Raw genomic sequence first — 14,805 nt, 5'->3', positions numbered from 1 at the left:
AGCTAAACCCATTAGCCAAGGCGACGGAGGAAGCCATTGGTCCTTATTTATGGTATAATTCTAACTTTATTATTTATTTGCAATATTATTACATGATTATTTGCATGGAATTTTAATTGAAAAATTGATTTTTATTGAATAATTGTGATTCATTTTGATGGAGCATGCTTAGTTTAAGACTCTTGATGTTTCATGCTTGGTGTTTACATTTATTACTTCAAAAATCTACAAAAGGCATAATATTAGAATCACTCTAAAAGAAAAATTGCATGAATATTAATTATTAGAATTTATCAAATAATGGGTCAATGGTGGAATCCAAGTCTTGGTGTTTTTCTCTAAAGGTTTGAACTATTTTATTTATTTGTGTGTTTAATTTAAATCTAAAAAAAAAAATTGTTTTCTTCACAAGTCTGAAAAGACCCCTTTTTACCACTACTACTACAATCACTATTTGAAAATCATCAAATTTTTGGCGCCGCCGACGCGGACCTGTGTTTAGTTAGCATTTTTTTTTAGATTTTTATTATTTTTATTATTTTTGTTCTTCTTTACGTTTTTGGTTTTTTTTTGTTTCCTTGCAGATTTTTGAAAGTTGGAGCGAAAAGCAAAGCTAAAGGAGCGAAAGAAGAAAAATTTTATTTATTTATTTTGATAAAAAGAGAGAAAAAAAAAAGAGAGACATTTTTTTTGTAATTTTTTTTATTAGACTTTCTTTTCTTTTGTATTTTTTTTTATGGACTTTGGACATTAATTTTGGGACATTTTATTTTTATTTTTTTAACCCTACGGAAGGGTACCCTTAAATATAAACTGTTTGCAGGGAAGGACGACGATTACGATATCGTCTCGGCCCCTTGGGTTCGCACACGGCATAGGAGTCGTGGCCCGAGTCGACTTCAGCGGTTCTTCGCCCGTCTGGTACGGGAGGTAAAATTCTAAACACCCGCGAATCTCCTGCAAGCGGGTTACTGGACTCCTTAAGGTGAATATATGCTGAGGACTTGAATTTGGACTGTTTTTAATTTCCTAGTAAAGGGCAAGGCCTGGCCAAATCAAGATAAGGACTCGGATTTCATCACCGTTTCCTTCTTGCCCGCCTTAGGAAAACGAAACCTAAAGCGAACCTAAGCCTAAAATTTGGACTAGAAAGAGACCTATAGGGTATCGAGCTTAACAGGACAATCATTCGAAAAATATTGGTTACTCTTTTAAGCACACTTTGAAGTTCTTGACGGTTACTGCGAGTTGAATGCGTGACTGCGCCGCATTGGATCGGTGAGGTTTTGGGTATCAAAGCTCCACTGAGCTTCCCTCGCCTCGATTCAACTTGCTTTAACTCGGATTGATTCCAGAGGGGTTTGCTTAAATTGTAACGAATTCCCTTTCGAAGGATTAGAAGCTGGTCTAGAAACAATCTAAGTGGAGCCATCATGCTTGTTGTTTGCTAGAAATCTTTAGGTTTGCTGTGGTAAAGTCGAGTCAGCCTGTTGTGTGTTTGCTAGAACCTTCCTGTTAGGATTTTTATTTCTTTTTGAATTCTTTTTAGTGTATGCCCGATTTTGTTAATAGGGCTTGGAAAAGAGATACTCTAGGTCGATTGATTAGCGAAAAACCTAGTAGTTCTTCTGATTTAAGCAGGGAGCTCGAAGACTCTTCTTTGGAAAGCCCTGTTTTTGGAAACTTCAGTTTTGAGAATTTATCTCTGAGTGACAAAAGTACCCCTAGTACTCCATTTGTGCCAACGATGGCAACTTTGAAAGATTACATGTTCCCAACTAGGACCAACCGAGCTTCATGCATTAAATTGCCAGCCACTACGGCTAATTTCGAGATAAAACCTAGTATTCTTCAGATGATCCCTATATTCTTAGGAAAAGACGATGAGAACCCTTATTTCCATATTAGGGACTTTGAGGAAATCTGTGGGACAATTAGAATAAAAGACCTTACTGATGAAGTCTTGAAACTTAAGATGTTTCCCTTTTCTTTGAGAGATAAAGCCAAGACCTGGCTTAACAACCTACCGTCTGAATCCATAGAAACATGGCAGGAACTTATCGCTGCCTTCTATATGAAATTCTACCCTAAGCATAAAACTGCAGTTGTTAGGCAGAAAATTAGTGCTAGTGTTCAACAAGAGGGAGAGTCTCTTTATAGGTTTTTAGAGCGATTCAATGATCTCCTATCTCAGTGTCCTCACCATGGATTTGATAATATGAAACTTGTACAGATTATTTATGATGGTTTAGACTATTCGACCAAAGCCATGGTTGAGTCTATGTGCGTTGGTGAGTTCACTAGTAAAAATGCTGATGATGCTTTTGCCTTCTTAGGAGCTATCGCTGAAAAATCCCTACAGTGGGAATCTTGTGTTGAACCCCCTAAAAGACTCTTGGTCAATAGAAGTAGCACCAATATGGTAGATACGAGTTTTGCGTCAGATGCTAAGTTTGCTGCTTTGTCCAGAAGGTTAGAAGCTTTAGAAATGGGTCAGTCTAAAAATAGGTCCCTTGTTGAACCTAATAGAGCCTCTCAAGTCTCTAGTTGTGGAATAGAGCCCGATAATTCATTTTGGGAAGGTCAGGTTAGTGAAGAGCAAGCCCATGCTGTCTATAACAACTCTAGGTTTGAGAACCGTCAGAAGTTTGACCCATACTCAGAAACCTACAACCATGGTTGGAGAAACCATCCTAATTTCTCTTGGTCTAAAGGCCAGAGTCAAGGCCAGTCTAGCAATTCTCAGCCTCCCCCAGGTTTTGGTTTTAAGAACTCTTCAGGTCAAACCCAGTTTCAGAACACTTCCGAGAAAAAGATCTCTACCTTAGAGGATACTCTCACTATGTTAGCAAATAACCATGAAATGCTAACAAAGAACCACATGAGCTTTCAACAGGAAACTAGGCAAGAATTGAAGAATAATTCCCAGAGTCTTGCCAAATTAGAACTTCAAGTAGGACAAATAGCTAAGTTCATAAGTGAGAGAGAAGATGGAAGGTTCCCTAGTCGTACTGATCCCAACCCAAAAGGAGAGAAATCGTACAATCATGTGAATGCTGTCATAACCCTAAGGAGTGGAAAGAAAGTTGACAACAAGGTCGCCATGCCTGATAGTGAACATGCTGTAGTTCACCCTGCTGAGCCAAAAAATGAGGAGACTGATAGAGTCTCCAAAGAGACCAATGAGGGTCCTGTTGAGCCCGGCTTTGTTCCCAGAGCCCCATTCCCACAGCTGCTAGTTCCGACTAAGAGGGAGTCCAACTTTAATGATATATTGGAGGTTTTTAAGCAGGTTAATATCAACCTTCCATTATTAGATGCAATTAGGCAGATTCCCTCTTATGCCAAGTTCCTTAAGGACTTGTGTACGCGAAAGCGTAAGCTCAGTGTGCAGAAGAAAGCCTTCATAGCTAGTCATGTGAGTTCTATTATTCAGAATACCACTACTCCTAAGTATAAAGACCCAGGGTCCCCTACCATTGCTTGTACAATAGGTAAGTACCGTGTTGAGAAAGCTTTGCTTGACTTAGGAGCCAGTGTAAATTTACTTCCATATCATGTGTACCTTAAGCTAGGACTTGGTGAGATGAAACCTACCCAGATGACACTTCAGTTAGCTGATAGGTACATTAAAATCCCTCGTGGTGTGATCGAGGATGTTCTCATAGAGGTTGACAAGTTTATTTATCCAGTGGATTTTGTTATCCTAGATACCCAACCTGTCCCTGACCCAGAGAACCAAATACCAGTGATTTTAGGTCGCCCGTTTTTAGCTACATCCAATGCGATCATTAACTGTCGAAATGGTATTATGAATTTGTCTTTTGGTAATATGACTATTGAGCTGAATATTTTTAATATTAGTAAGCTACCCTCTGAACTAGATGACTCGAATATAGAAGAGGTGAACATGATAGGAACATTAGTCGAGGAGTCATTACCAAACACTTTGTTAGAAGATCCATTAGAAAAATGCCTAGCTCACTTTGGGATTGATTTTGATGATGATAATGTAATTAATGAGGTGAATGCTTTGTTAGATTCAACCCCTTTGTTAGATACTAGTAATGGATGGAAACCTAAGTTCGAACCATTACCAGTTTCTAAGTCTACCCTAGTTCCTTCTTTAGAAGAGCCTCCTAAGTTGGACCTAAAACCATTGCCAGATACCCTGAAGTATGTGTTTTTAGGCCCGTCTGAGACTTTACCTGTGATTGTTTCTTCCGACTTGGATATAGATCAGGAAAGTAGGCTAGTAACCGTCATTCAAAACAACAAAGAAGCTTTAGGGTGGACCATAGCAGACATTAAGGGTATAAGTCCTACTGTTTGTATGCATCAGATCTATTTAGAGGAAGACACCAAACCTTCTAGGGAGATGCAACGTCGACTAAACCCCAATATGAAAGAAGTAGTTCGAACTGAGGTTCTTAAGCTATTAGATGCAGGAATTATCTACCCTATTTCAGACAGTAAGTGGGTCAGCCCCGTTCAGGTTGTTCCCAAGAAATCTGGTATTACTGTAGTCCAGAATAATAACAATGAGTTAATCCCGACCCGAATGACCACGGGTTGGCGTGTTTGTATTGACTATAGGAAATTGAACAAGGTCACTAGGAAGGACCACTTTCCCCTTCCCTTCATTGACCAGATGCTAGAGAGATTAGCTGGACATAGTCACTATTGCTTTTTAGATGGCTACTCTGGATATAATCAGATCGTTATTTCCCCAGAAGATCAGGAGAAAACCACTTTTACCTGTCTCTTTGGTACCTTTGCGTATAGACGCATGCCTTTCGGGCTATGCAATGCCCCTGCGACTTTTCAGCGCTGCATGATCAGTATATTTTCTGACATGGTAGAACGGTTTTTGGAGGTCTTTATGGATGATTTTTCAGTGTTTGGTTCGTCTTTCGATGAGTGCTTGCATCATTTGTCATTAGTTTTGACTAGGTGTAAGGAAAAGAATTTAGTGCTTAATTGGGAGAAATGTCACTTTATGGTTCGTTCAGGAATTGTTCTAGGGCATATTGTATCTTCAAAGGGTATAGAAGTGGATAGAGCCAAAGTTGACCTTATTAAAACTTTACCGGTCCCAAAAACCGTAAGAGATATTAGGTCATTCTTAGGACATGCTGGTTTTTATCGTCGTTTCATTAAGGATTTTAGCTTGATGTCTAGACCTCTTTGCAATTTGCTTGCAAAAGATGTTAAGTTTGTTTTTGATGATGCTTGTTTAGAGGCTTTTGAGAAGCTTAAGTCATTACTTACTACCGCCCCCATAGTCCAGGCACCCAACTGGAACCTACCCTTTGAGATCATGTGTGATGCTTCAGATTATGCTATTGGTGTTGTGCTAGGTCAGCGAGAAAATAAGTTACTTCATGTGATTTACTATGCTAGCAAAACTCTGAATGATGCCCAGTTGAACTATACCACTACCGAGAAGGAACTATTAGCCATTGTGTTTGCCTTAGACAAGTTTAGATCCTATCTCTTAGGTTCTAAGATCATCATATATACTGATCATGCTGCTTTAAAATATCTTTTGTCTAAGAAGGATACTAAACCTAGATTGATTAGGTGGATTCTGTTGTTGCAAGAGTTTTCTCCAGACATTAGAGACAAAAAGGGTGCCGAAAATGTTGTAGCAGATCACTTGTCTAGGCTAGTTGTTAGTTCCCCAGATGATTCCCTTCCTATAAGGGATAGCTTTCCTGATGAACAATTGTTCTTTGTTACCCAATTACCTTGGTATGCGAATATAGTGAACTATCTTGTTACTGGTCGAATGCCCCAACATTGGGGTAAACAAGATCGTTCTAGATTTTTAGCTGAGGTTAAGCATTTCTTTTGGGATGATCCTTATTTGTTTAAGTATTGCCCAGACCAGATTATTAGGAGATGTATACCTGAGAGTGACCAGTCCAGTATTATTTCCTTTTGTCATGATCATGCTTGTGGGGGTCACTTTAGTGCTAAGAAAACTGCTGCTAAGATATTGCAGTGTGGATTCTATTGGCCTTCGTTGTTTAAAGATTCCCACAGTTACTGCGTTACTTGTGAACGATGCCAGAAATTAGGAACCATTTCCCGTAGGAACATGATGCCCTTGAACCCTATTTTAATTGTTGAGATCTTTGATGTGTGGGGTATTGACTTTATGGGTCCGTTTCCTAATTCTTTTGGTAACCTATACATCCTTGTCGCCGTAGACTATGTCTCTAAGTGGATTGAGGCGGTTGCGTGTAAAACCAATGACCATAGGGTTGTGATTGAGTTCTTGAAAAATAATATACTTACACGTTTTGGTACACCGCGAGCTATAATTAGTGATGGAGGGTCGCACTTTTGTAATGGGACTTTTAGACTTCTGATGAAGAAATATGGTATTACACATAAGATAGCTACCCCGTATCATCCACAGACTAGTGGTCAGGTAGAGGTTTCCAATAGGGAGATAAAACGTATATTAGAGAAAACAGTTAATCCTAATCGGAAAGACTGGTCGTCTAGGCTTACTGATGCCTTATGGGCTTACCGTACTGCGTTTAAGACCCCCATTGGAATGTCGCCTTATCGGCTTGTTTATGGAAAGGCATGTCACTTACCTGTTGAGTTAGAACACAGAGCTTATTGGGCTGTTAAGCAGCTAAATTTTTCACTTGATAAGTCAGGAGCCCATAGGAAACTCCAGCTCAATGAGTTGGACGAGATTCGTATAGATGCTTACGATAGTGCGAAGGAGTATAAGAACAAAATGAAACTTGTGCATGATAGAAACATATTACGGAAGTCATTTTCTCCAGGTCAAAAAGTTCTTCTGTATGACACACGTTTGCATCTATTCCCCGGGAAACTGCGCTCTCGGTGGACCGGTCCTTTTGTGGTCCGTACTGTTTTTCCTCATGGAGCTGTTGATATCGAGACACTGGATGGTAGTAGTTCTTCAAAGGTTAACGGTCAGCGATTGAAGCCCTTTTTAGAGCCTTTTCCTACAAGTGATGTTGAGGAGGTCCCTCTGGAGGACCCTGTTTACCCTTGATTGACCATCGAGGCGATTTGTATGTTGTATAATTTTTGCATTCAATTTTTGGTTTCACTTCACTCAGGTAATATCTTTCCGAACTCTCTCTTTATTATTTCCTCATGTTACTTATATTCTTGGTACTGTTCTTTCATGAGAAACATTGAGGACAATGTTAGATTTAAGTTTGGGGGTGGGGAAGAAACTTTTTGTTAGCTTTTAGTTGCAATAAATAAACTCCAGAGCCTAGAAATTTATGCCTATTGAGGATTGCACTAACTAATCTAAGTGGATGGAAGCATTTTGATTGTAGGAGTTTGAGGAACCAATCTGATTAGATGGAAACATCTAAAGAGTCTATTCATAAAAGCACAGAGCTCAGGTGTTAGAAATAACATGATAGTTTCACCATATCTCGTTGAGTCCTTTTCACTTCTATTTTTATTTTATTTTGTTTTTAAACTATGTTTCTCTAAGTAATAGGTGGGGCCCACGATTCAAGTTGTTACCAATGCTAGGGTGAATTAGAGTGATTGAGATACCTTCAGCCAAAAAAAAAAAAAAAAAAAAAAAAAAAAAAAAAAAAAAAAAAAAAAAAAAAAAAAAAAAAAAAAAAAAAAAAAAAAAAAAAAAAAAAAAAAAAAAAAAAAAAAAAAAAAAAAAAAAAAAAAAAAAAAATGAAAGAAGAAAGAAATTGAGACCAGACCATTTGACCAAAAGGAATAAATTCAATAAAGTCGACCACTGGTACCCTTGTATATGCCAGTTGTGTTGACCTAGAGTTAGGTTATCGACCACTGGTACCCTTGTATATGCCAATGTGTTGATATTAGTCAGACTAGTATCTCAATCCATTAGGATAGGTTCATTTTGGCGGAGGCCTTCAGACAGATATGGGAAACGTCGTTCACTTAGTAAACATCAAAACCATCTATGTTTTCTATATCCATCTTCTTGATCTATCCATGTGATTAGTTTTGACTCCGAATATGATGTCCATAGTGCAACTATCTGAGTAGAGCTCTGTCACTTTATATGAATATTAGTATGCTTGAGTGCAAACTCGTGTACAGCAATTGGAATTTCGCATCAGGGTACTTCTTCCTGTAGTCAATAAGTATGCCAACCAAGGAGATTCTTTAGTGCCTTCCAAGGTTCTGCGTAGATAGCTAAGGTCTGGAGTACAGGTTTTGTGGGTATATCTCTGGTAAGCCCTCCCGAGACTATAACTCGGCCACTAGGGCCACCTAGGGGTTTAAAGGCTTATTGCATACGCTAAATGCAATCGACGATGCCTGCGACAGTGAGTTAGGATTTTATTTTGTAGTTTTGATTTGCTCGGGACTAGCAAATAATAAGTTTGGGGGTATTTGATAGACGCATTTATGTGTCTAATATAGCTCATTTGTATATATTGTTAGTGCTCAATTTTGTACTTATTTGGTTATTTTATTTATTTGTAGGTGTTTTTAGAAGAATAAGGATTTGCGGCGAAATTGGCTGAAAATGCGGCGTTTGGACCTCCGTTGATAGAGTACCGGAAGCGCCCCAGAAGTGTACCAGAAATACCCCGGAGGAACCCCGAAAAAAGTGCGGAAAATGCCCCAGAGGACACTTGCTATACGGATCCTTGATTTTGGATAAGGGGTAACCTAATTACTAAGGGGTGACCCATTTCCAGGCAGCTGCTAAAGGGACACCAGAACTGGATAGGGGGAGGTCTTCTTCAAATTTCAAATACTGGTTTTGGCGGGAAAAGCCATGCATTTCGCTGTTGATTTTTGATCCGATTGTTGGAGCTGTTTTAGGGAGATTAAACACCGGAAATTGATTGGGCTGGACGTGATATGGATATAAAATTCTAGTATGGATGATTTCATGGGCTTAATTGGGCTAGAATATCCGGGAGAAGCAATCAAAGTTAAAACAGAGAGACGTGTCCTGTTGTGCACTTTCAAAGATTTTTGAGAGATTTCTGGAGGAATTTGACGATGGATTAACATGTACATGGTCTTATTCAAGTCTAGGGAAGAGTTTGGTAGCTATTTTATAGCTAACAACACGTGAAAAAGCTCAACAGAAGGGATTATTCTCTCAACATCGCAGAGAAGAAAAAGTCGGAATTTTTACGAGTTATTTGGGATTTGAGGGCTATATAAGAGTGGTTTCAAGTCATAGAAAAGTTTAGAAACCCTGAGGAGAGAGTTTAGAGTCCAGGAGAGCCGAGGAGAAGCGATTACAGAGAGTTATTGCTGCTGCTGCTGCTGCCATTAAAGCTTCTGAAGAACACGAAGAACAGACTGCTCAGAGCAGTCTTATTTTCTGCAGCGTCAACAGCAGCAGCGGGGTGTCGTTGTTATACAGCAACAGAAAAGTATCGTTTAATTTTCAGCACTTACCTCTTTGTAACAGTGACGCTGTAACACTTTTACAGCGTTGCTAATTCCTATTTCATCATATAATCATCAATAAAAACACCTATTAAGCCATGAATACATCTTATGATCATGTTTTTGGGATGAGGAGCTAAACCCATTAGCCAAGGCGACGGAGGAAGCCATTGGTCCTTATTTATGGTATAATTCTAACTTTATTATTTATTTGCAATATTATTACATGATTATTTGCATGGAATTTTAATTGAAAAATTGATTTTTATTGAATAATTGTGATTCATTTTGATGGAGCATGCTTAGTTTAAGACTCTTGATGTTTCATGCTTGGTGTTTACATTTATTACTTCAAAAATCTACAAAAGGCATAATATTAGAATCACTCTAAAAGAAAAATTGCATGAATATTAATTATTAGAATTTATCAAATAATGGGTCAATGGTGGAATCCAAGTCTTGGTGTTTTTCTCTAAAGGTTTGAACTATTTTATTTATTTGTGTGTTTAATTTAAATCTAAAAAAAAAAATTGTTTTCTTCACAAGTCTGAAAAGACCCCTTTTTACCACTACTACTACAATCACTATTTGAAAATCATCATTTCATCCTAGTTTATGCTACATTAATCCTGGATGAAAACTGTTTTCTTTTTTTTGATAAACGATGAAAACTGGTTTCATCGTAGTTTAAACGTGCTGGAACAATATACACCATAAATTAAACTGGTTTCATCCTAGTGTATACTATATTAAGATAAATTCATCAACCCACTCTAAAACACTTTCATCCTAGTTTAAGATGAGTGAAAGAAAATTCAACACAATTCAAAACACCATGAAACCAATTTCATCCTATCTAGAATGAACATGAGCTTTTATTCAAGAAAAAAACTAATCCAAATAAACATACAAACATTTTCACTAAAAACAAGTGCAAATATTTACTGTGGTACAGTGGTAAAGTCGTTGGGCGATGATACCAGCGACCTGAGTTCGAAACTCGTCAGCATCGGGGTGGGGGGATTTTTCTCTTTCTTTTCCTAACTACCGGGGCTTGTAGGTAGTAAACCTCTTTGAGGTTTAAACTTTAATACAACCTTTGGGATTTAAACCAATTTAGAAAAAGAAAGTGCAAATACTTACATCACTGCATTCAAATTTCATATTTAAAACAAATCTACATATTTATAGGTACTCAAATTTTTAACTAAGATAAACTTATTTGAACTCAAACAAAATCAAATACACAATTAAGCTTATGAAGCTTACGAATTGAGAAGATTATTCATTGCTTATCTTGTGAAACTGATTTAACACAAAATCCTAAAATTTTTAGTTTAGAAAATTGAGTTATTTTGTGAAACGGTCGTATCTGTTTTGTTATATTAGAGTTTAGGTCGTAAAACATGCCGATGATGTGTTTGGGTCGTCGACTGACCAACGACCGTTAGAAAAAAGGTTAGCTAACTTTTTCATTTCTATAGACATCCTGACCATTAGTTGACTGTGCTGAACGATTGAGTATCGGTAAAGGTGTTCTGATTTACCCCCGAAATCATTACTGGACTTTCCCGTCAAGCTTCTCATCTCATTTCAACTCATTAAAAATCAGAAGCCGGTGTTCCGCACACACAATATACCGATTGGGAACACTTGAATGGCAAAACATCTTGAAAGAACGGGACTATTAGAGGGCATGAACTCCACCTACTTGAATACGCAGCAAGCTTCCCCCTTGCTGACCCTCCAAGCCTTACTCCCCCACACAAACATAAAACATCTTCTCTAGGAACTAAAACCAAATACGTTATGTGCATTTGTGAAACCTTTATCCATCTTCAAAAATTTGGACATCTCCCTTATCAATTTATCAGTTTCCTAACAAGATTAGATCAACTTGAACCGAATATGTTCAAATTTACAGATATAAAAGTAAAAATCAACTTCCCAACAAAATTACATTAACCACTATCCATCTAATTCCAAAATATCACAAATCACCTGCAAGCGACAGACAAGAAAGTTCTTATCCATTTTTTTTAAGAAGTCAACCTCTCAATATTCTTTATGAACTCTTGCAGTTCTGATCTCTTCTTCAAAAAAATTAATCTCCCTGTTCCATTGATTCCAGCTTCAATTATTTTGATCGAGTAGTATAAAACCTCTTTAAATTACAGTATAACATCTTTAAAGTAATACTCGATAATATAATATTCTCTTTAGAATAATAAAATTTCTTGGTCTCGATTCGGGTCCTTAATGCTAAAATAATAAATTCAATAAAATTATAAAATAATACATTTCAAAAGTTTCCCTTAAGCATTAATAGGTCCTAAGTAATATATAAAATAATAATGCTACTATAAAAATAAAAAATAAATTTCATACATGTTAAATTTTCTCCAAATATGATTCGATATTGATTTGATTTCCTTAAAAATTCAAATCAAGTTGTATTTCATCCCTAATAATTCATTTTGCACTCAAAAGATCCGGAGTCACGTTCTTGTATTGCAAGAAGAAATGTTGAAGTGCGATTGATACATGGAGTGGTTGTATTCTTATTGCAATTAGTCAATAATATAATATCTCAACAAAATTAGTTGATACTATATTTACAATCTACAATTATTATTCAACCTCCAAGCTAGTAATTATTCTATATAATAATAATATATTATTTAACTATAAAATAATAATTTATTATATTATCGATAATATAATATCTCTCTAAAATAATAAATTTTCGTGGTCCCAAACCTATTATTTATAGAAGTTATATTGTAGTTGGGTCTGGAGCTGGTTCTCGAAACTCATCCGTCAGGATATTAGCAAGATAGGTTACGAATCTTGAGATTTAACCCAAGCTAACTGTAATTATAAGTAATAAACATGAGACCAACTCATAATATTCGGATCATATGTTAAATGGGTCGGTAGGTTAAACCCGATTATGTGATAACAGAAGTTAGGATATTATGTCCTTTAACTATTTTACAAGGGTATTTTAGTAAAAAAATACACAGTCAAAATGAGTCAACGACCCAAATGCATCAAGGACATGTTTTACAACCTAGACTTTAATATGGCCAAAAAGATACGACTATGTTACAAAATATTTCTAGAAAATTTGGGAAATTTTAATTAAATTAAGGCATTAAAAAAATAATAATGATGATGATGTTGCTGGTGTTGGTGATGGTGTAAGAGATTAAAATGATGGAGAAAGATGATTTGTCAATAATCGTGTTGGTGTTGATGGTTGTAAGAAGATATCGTAGAAGAAGATGATGATTATGTGGCGATGGAGGAGATGGTGATGGAAAAAATGATTATGTGGCGGTGGAGGAGATGATGATGGAAAAAACAGTGACGGTGATGGAAGAGATGGTAAAGGAGATCTAATCTTTCTATAACTAAAACCGACTGAGAGATGTAAGAAACTTGTGATGCTAAGGGTATAGAAGTCAATATAATAACTTGTGATGCCATATTTTATTCGTCCATGTGAACGTGCTATAGAAGGTTGTGGGCAATTGACCCATTTTCTCAAGCCTAAACTATAACAAATTTGAGACTGAATTTTTGATGATGTGTTTTTCTTATAAAACTTTACATTTCTATTAAAAATAACCGCATTTTAAGATTCAAAACATAATTTTTAATCTTTAATGATAGACTTTCGAAGTAATAAATGATGACTTATATGTCTTGAAAGCAGTTATTTTTGGCAAGAATGTAAAGCTTTATAAGAGAAAAGAATTAAAATGTCAAGATAATGTCTTCAAATTAGACAAAAATTAGGAGATAGTTAGAGCTTCTCAAATGGTGATTGTGGATTTTTCATATGTGGCATCACTTTTAAGACATCCTCTAGGTATAAAATCCTAAATATTAGGAGAAAATAAATTTTGTCTCCAACCCATAAAATATTGTATCATCCTTTTACTTATTTGTAGGCATATAATTGGTTAGAATTATTCCTTTCTTGTTTTTAATGATTTTTATTAACAAAATGTGACTAGGATGGGAAGACATCCTATAAGTGAATGTCTAAAACTAGAGGTTGACCTAGAGGATGTCTAACTTCTTTTTTGCCACATCATTTTCACATTAATGGGTTGGAGATGATTTTTTTGTAAAAATTGTTGTGTGTCCTATGTGGATGAAGACTTTTTTCTTCCCACACATTCCATTGGAGAAGCTCTTAGATAAATATAGATAAACGGAATAAGTGTTTTTGCAATACACCAAAACATACTACTTTCTTAAATGATTTTGTAGATCTTCTGTTTGTTACATAAAAACACCATTAAAAACAAGAAAAACACAACAATATTCTTAAAACTTAAAGATGAAACTTATCACAACAAAAGAAAAGGCTAAATACCAAGAGCTTTACGCATGAATTCAATTTGCTCGGCGTAGCCAAATGATGGCTACAAACAGAAACGAAAAGAAAAAAGAATCAGGGTGAAACAATGTGTTGCAAACTGTGCAGCACTTTAAAATGCCTACATAATTACCAATCTAAACAAGTGCCAAAAGTACTACCAAAGAAAATTTACCTTACTCCTCCTGTCGAGATCCAATTCCAGAGAACGGATGGAAGACTTCACACAGCCTCTCACCGCGCCAAGTTGTTTCAGCTGTCTAAATAGTGGTGTACACTTTTCCTCAGCCTCTTGTAGTTTTGCTTGCAATTCCTTTAACGAGATCACCAACGAATTAAGTTTTGAGGCGGAAATTCAGGCAAATGTCCCCAAGGAAAAACAGATATACAATATTACCCTAACACGCTGTTCATCAACTTTGTAAAACATCATCCTGCGTTTGTTCTCAGCTACTGCTTCTTCATACAGTTGGAAGCTTGATTTTTGTTTATAAGAAAATACTTTTTCGAAGCATGGCAGATCAACAACGTAAGGATGCTGATCATTTGTAAACCAAAAGGTTAGGACTTAGGAATAAATAACACCACGAGCATAGAAACTATAGTAAACAAGTTGAGATTTTTGATAACTATATCTACCTTCTCAATCAATTCAATCATTGCCTCAGAATAAGATGCATCAGCGTCATAGTATTCTCTATTGATAGCTTCGAACATGAATTTGAGAATAGCCTGTAGTGTCTAAAGAATGAAATACCACAACACAAACAAGGCAATATCAAGATGTACTTTGTTTCATACCTTCATATCCTTGATTACTTTTTCTTGATCACGCACTTCCATTTTCTGTGGTAGTTCTGGCAGCTGGAGAACATAACCGCAGAAACCCTTTTCCATATCCTCAAATGTGTCCCATGTACGAAATTCTTGTAAAAGATCCTTCATGTTGTTACCTGCAGTAACTGAGAACAAATCCTAACAGGAAAGTGTAAGAA

Source organism: Papaver somniferum, chromosome 7, assembly GCF_003573695.1.
Source record: "Papaver somniferum cultivar HN1 chromosome 7, ASM357369v1, whole genome shotgun sequence".
Classification (NCBI taxonomy): domain Eukaryota; kingdom Viridiplantae; phylum Streptophyta; class Magnoliopsida; order Ranunculales; family Papaveraceae; genus Papaver; species Papaver somniferum.
Note: the sequence above shows the minus strand (reverse complement) of the source record.